Consider the following 6,550-nt stretch of genomic DNA (forward strand, 5'->3'; position numbering starts at 1 on the left):
ACTAATACTTAAAGTAAGGTAATGAATAGAAAAATAGACATCTTTCAGAGGAATAAGGAAAATGGCCTTGGTAACAGAAATGTTAAGGAATACTAGTTGAAATGAATAGATTTCTTGAGAAAAGTCAAAGTACATTATTTGTTGTCTTATGACTAACACTTTGCTAATCTTGTCAATCTCTGCCCCTTCCCCTTCTGTTGTCTAATACAAACTAATGATCACTTCCATGATGGAATAGTGTATTGTGTACAATGTAGAAATGAATTTAATTGTGACTAAGTTAAACAACATTTTTTCTCTCTGTTAACTCTGATTCTCTGTTTGTGATGAGAAAAAATAATGTAGACTACACTCCATTGAACTGCCCTTCCCACATTTACATCTACAGAACACTGGGTGGAGAATCAAGTGTTCTAGTTCCTTTCACATTTTGGCTTATTTATACAACTATAAGCAAAAATATACATAAAATATAACCCTTTAAGAACTTAAACCTTACTAGAAAGAATGGGGGAAAAAAGGTGGGAAAAGGGTTAACACAACTTTCTGCTGTTATATTAAGTACATGTTAGTGGTTGCTATCTTTTAACAAGGTAAGATGTGGATGGACAGCTGGGGTTTTATGGGATGCCTCATGAGGTGCTGGCTTGTTTTGTTTAGCCTGAAGCAATGTAAATCAGTTATTAGATTAGTAAGATTGCTACATGTTTGTGTGTCTGGGGATGGGAAGTGTAGAGCCAGAAAGTGTTGGCAAAATTAGTTGAATGCAACTGTATACGTGTGTCTGAAAATCTAGCTTAAAACAGAACTTGTCCCACACAAAGAAAGAACTTATCCTACTTTAGACTGTGTTGGAGAGGGTGGAATCAATTTCCAAATCCACTGCCTTAATGGAAGAAAAGACAAAAACTCTTAAGCCCTATGGGGAGGTGGACAGTATTTGACAAAAATGTTGGTTAAGATATCTGTGACCTCATTTCTTTACATCTGCTCTCTCAAGATCATCTAACATGTTCTTAAACAAGATTTCTACGGGCCACATTAGGAACAAAATAACTGTTGCTGTGCTTGATAGAACTGTGCATGAATCCATTTTCCCAGCTGTGGGTTATACCTGTGTTACTGGTGGTCTGTACAAGAGCAGTTATGTGACTAAACTTCGGCATGTAGGGAAGACTTTTGGAAGAGAAACCATTGCTTATGCAGCAATCCCTCCTGACTAGGAACATAACCTGTTTTTCAAACACCTCCCTCATTGATTAATAGGCTGTCAAACATGGACTTCTAGTTTGTGTAGAACTTGTATTGAGGGATATGGTACAGTTTTAAGTACACTGAACTATCTCTATTAGGATTGGCAAAGATATCTTATTATTCCTTTCTGGGAAAAAAAAAGGGGAAAAAAAAAACCAAAGCAACAAACTCCAACCCCCCAAAAAAGCCTGCTCTTGGGAGTAAATAAATCAGTCACTGAGTATGTTGAGAATTAATGAAACAACCAGGACTCAAGGATATTGTGTGTGCTCTAGATAAATATTAATACTATGAATCCTACATACTAACTATGTGTCAACAAGGACACATTCCTAAGATTTATGGAAAGATCAGGTTTTCATTCAATTGGTGCCAGTTTTGAAGACATCAGACTTAATAAATAAATGATAATAAACTGTCATTGGGCATATATTTTAGCATTTTACATCAATCATGTGCTAGCTCTGCTGTGATGGGCATAGGTATAAATCTACTCTGCAATAAATTCAGACTCTTCCCCAGATGAAAAAGGTACAAAAAGTGGAAATGAGATTTAATTTTGTGATTCTTCCTCTCCTATTTTTAGTTTTAAATGAAACTCTTTGAGGTAGAAGGTAAACAATTTGATCATTTAATTACTTACCAAAACTGAAAAGCCTATCTGAGTGTGCACAGCAAGAAGAAATACATCTTTATCTTAAGGTGTAAGTACTTCTTTTGTGAATTTTCTAGCTCTGAAGAAAAAAAATAAGTGTTACTGAGTAGACATCCCAAGAGAAAAATGTTAAAGGTAAGAAAATCAATAATGTTATTTTTGTTTTTGAAGGAAATATCTTGTAGCTCAGAATCTCCCTACTCTGAATTGTCTGGTTAAACAAGCTGGGTTTTACATGATTCACATTTTGAAAATGCATTTTAAATATTCTCACAAGGATATGATGCTTTTAATTTTTAAGAGGTAGAATATGCTAAATCTTAGAATTAGTTTTGAAATAAAAATTTCTTTGCACATGTAAGAAGTAACTAGATAGGTGAAATACAGACCTAACACCCTGATAAATATTTAAGATACAAACTTTAAAAACCATGACTCAAAAGGAAAGTTTCCTCTGGGAAAATAAAATCGAAAAATTCAACATTAAAACTCCCCACAAAACAAGCCAATAATCTTTAACAACAAAAACTTTACACAAAAACTATGAAAACATCTTCAAGTTCATCTTTTCAGAGGCTGAAATAGGCAACAATTAAAACTAAATTATAAAAATAAATGGTGACTGTTTTTTAGCATGTATAATTTTTTAGTATGTTATATAGCATGTGGAAGAGCTGATCTTTCAATGCCGAACCGTATGCCAGTTGCTGGATGCAATAAGGCCATTTCAAGGTGCACAGAACGAGGGGGGTTTTCAGGGAATGTGCCCTCCGGTGTTGCAGCCCTGCCATTAGTGCGAAGGTGGACATGGAGGTGTCCTGCAATCCTCCCACCACAGATAGATAATCAGTCAGGTTTGGCCCTGCCAATTCTCTGAAGCTCCCTACACAAAGTGTTCCGCTGTTCAAGGGCCACGGTCCTGCCGCTGTCTGTCCCTCCTTAGAAGGAGGGACCAAAGGCTCCCACTTGCCACAGCGGTGGGAGTCGGCTCGGCAGGAGACAGGCGTTCAGCTGAGCGCTCAGTCCTTCAGTCAAAAAGATTCTTTTTGTGAGACCTGAGCAAACAAAAAAACCTCAATTTAAATTGCTTAAATTAAGCAGAAACAAGAGTGATTTGCCTGTGTTGCTTCAAGTTCTTCATTGCTCTAAACTACTTACTTTCAACCCTCACAAAAAATACTTTAGCAGAACAGGCAATGATGGAGGGTCCTTAAACAGTGTTCACAATTTTGAAAGAGCAGCAAACAGCGGCACTCAGAACATTTTAGAAATGACTGATGAGATTTTATGGTGCTTAGGAGAGAAAATATCTGAGTATTCATATGTAAATCTCTGATATTCTCTAGAATGTTGCATTTTAAGTACTGCCCTATTTTTCTCTGCAAGTGCATATGGAGTAAGTAGCTGGAGGTAATGTTCCCTCTAGAGATCTGAAATTTGTTTTTATGTGAAACAAAAATATCAGAGTACTAAAGCTCTCAGGCTTTTTTTCTTCTTTCGCAAGGAAAATTCTCAAGGGAACATGGATAGAAAAATTAATTCTAGAGAGATTAACAAAATACAATTAACCTAGTAAAATCATTAAGTAAATTAGCAAATTTAGTTATCAGAATGTTGTTGGGATTTTTTGTTTGCCTAATTCTTGCATTAATAGCTTAATATGGTAAATGTTCAACAAAGAGCCCTCTTTGTCACACTTAAATAAGTTCATGCATTTATAAGACTTTTGTTTAAATTGAAGAAGCTCTGAAAGAAGCTCACCATGCTGGTCATGAATCAAATTTGTTGAACATCATTCTGTTGGGATGTAGTAAGTCAATGTTTTTGTATTTCATTATGGTCTGGGTGTACTTCAGTATATTGTGTTTATATATACACTATCTACGGAAGTCAATACAAACTTTGTACACATCTCTGTATATGTATGTATTTTTCTTTTTCATATTTGTGTGCGTTTGTATGAACACAAACATATACTCATCAGACGTCATTCTCAAATTTCTGGTAGGCCAGATAAATTAGAATTATTTACTAATGAACATGGGAAAACTGAAGTGTTTTCCACTTTCTTTCCAACAAAGGATTCAAAGTTCAGGATGGTCAAAAGACATGGTTTGGATTTTACAATATTTTATACGTTAATAGTATTAATTAATAATAATATACATGAATTATCTCTACCATATGCTACAGGTCAAATGGGCCTATTGTAAAAAAGTTTTGGCAAATTGTAAAACCTGAAGGAACTAGTGACAGGCTGGTCTTTAATGGTACTGATGCTGGCTAGTACACCCTGTCCTCACACCCCCGAGAAGCTCTTTGCCACTTACACTCAAAAGTTCCAAATCCTATCTGCTCCACTCTAATTTGCCCCAAGCCACATACACACTCTTTTGTGGGGTGAAGCAAGTGCCACTTTTGTAGGAATTATTGCTTTCCATCATTTTGGTGGTCAGTGTCAGGGGCACCTGGGTATGGGGTGGGGGTAGAAGGAATTTAAATCCATTTAATGCTTTGATGTGAAGGAATCTCCACAAATAGTCTGTCATTGTTTTAGGCGAATTGACTCAGGGATACTCAGTCATGAATAATATGAATGGACTTCTGCGTGCTGGTTTAAGGATTTCCAACATGCATGGGTGTTCTGTGTCTCTCACCAGAGCCATCTCTCATACCATGAAGAAAACAGAAAACGCCCCTTGGGCACATGGACAGAGGAGGCAGCTGCCCTTGGTCTACTCCCCAAGCCTCACCATGCCAGAATCTACAGAGTTAGAAAATTAGAGCAATAACAAAAATAATGAAGATGAGAGTAATAATAATAGCCTAGAAAGTGAATCACATGTGTTGAAAGTAAGTTTGTTACTATTTCTGAGGTTAAAAAACTCTCCACATTTTGCTCACTTCAAATGTTTATCATGTTCCCAATGACTACCAGTAAAATGCTTTGGATGTATGCTAAGTCTCCAGGAAACTGATTCTTCCATTTTGGCAGCAGTCCTTGCTTAAGGGCTACAGCCAAAACTCAGAAGTTATTGCAGAAAATTTGCTGAGCAAATAAGGTCCCCACTTTAGCTGCAGACAGACATGCCAGCAATTTAAAATTGATGCTTTTACAATTTGTTTTGGTTCTCTATTGCAAAGATTCTACACAGTTATTCTGACTTGTTAGCACATTCAAAAGGTCAAAGACTAAATTAACCAGCATTCTGATAAATTTTAATTAATCTTTCAGTATGAAATACAATTGCCTTCAGGCTTTTGTTGTTCTTGTGCTTAATCCGAGCTTAAAGCTTGTAGAGGCACTCATTCAAGGACCTGACCTTTCATATGTTCTCTAAAAACACAGAAGGAGTTAGCTTCTTTGATCCAGTTTTCTGGCTACCAAGTCTGGAAAAGGCATGCAAACCCTGGTGTCTGAACAGATGGCTACAGCACTCAGTTATATCCATTCTGGGCTAGCAGAAAAGTCACACCAACTCTCTTTACCCGTGTGCCTTTTCAAAAATGTTTTGGAAGATGCTTCCAGATAGTGAAGAGAGACAGAAGTCGTATGTGTCTAGGGAGCAGGCACTGCATGTACGTCTGCAGCTGAAGCTGGTAACACACATCTTACTTCGGGTACAAAAGCATAAGTTCTTTACACTCTCCATGGGAACTGGGGGAAATGTTAGGAAAACTGAAATGAAATAGCTCTCTCTGAAGCAGGGCAATAGCTTTCAGCATAGATCCTTTTGTTGTCCAATGGCAAATAAAGGGCTCACCTACAGTAATAACACGGATAGCAGGCATGGGAGAATCTCTATTACTGCAATTTTCTTATTTCCTCTGGAAATTTAGAATCAAAAACTTTGAGGAATTGTCTTCTCTCCAGGTGAGGGGAAGAGGAGATTTTATAGGTGATAACCAGTGCTGCTGGCACTCATACCAAGGCAATAGGCACTGACCAGAAACTGTCTGAAACTGGCATTTTGGGCCCTGTGTATGGAATATGAGCAATTGTTCCTCAGCAGCTTCTAGAGTCTGAAGCTGCCCTCACATCTCAAAATAGAAGCATAAGGTGAAAAATGGTTTTTTGATGAGGTACAAGTTTTTTGATCAGGTACATATCCTTTTTTATCAGGTTTTGTTGGCAGTACAACCTAAAGCTATTGCATCACCTGTGAAGTGGGGAGCATTTGACATAAGTTTCTGAACTCTGCTTTTGCTTCCTGTTTTTTCACAAAATTGTCAGCCTTTTCTAACCTTCTCCACCAATTTTCAAAAATCAGAAAATAATGATGTTTCATCTCCCATCATTTCCACAGGACCAGCATATTGCAAGAGTTTCTGTGGATGCTTTAGCTGGCATTTGCAATGACATCAGGGGCACAGAAGGGTGCCCTTCTGCTCATGAAAGGACTTGCTAACTGTGATGCCTGTGGCTGCTTTCACTCTTACCGGGCTTCGAGGGCTCTTTGCTATTTGCTAAAGAAGCTGCACTGTGGTGTCAAGGTCCTTTGCACCGGGTCTACATGCTTTCATAAACATGTATGGCTTTTTGTCTTTTGGGTTTTGGCTAATATATCACTATGTACCAGAGCCAGTCTATCAAGGCCTTCAAGCCCTTTTCCTCTGCTAGAAACATCTTCACAGTGGATG

The sequence above is a fragment of the Zonotrichia albicollis genome, chromosome Z, assembly GCF_047830755.1.
Source record: "Zonotrichia albicollis isolate bZonAlb1 chromosome Z, bZonAlb1.hap1, whole genome shotgun sequence".
NCBI classification, from domain to species: domain Eukaryota; kingdom Metazoa; phylum Chordata; class Aves; order Passeriformes; family Passerellidae; genus Zonotrichia; species Zonotrichia albicollis.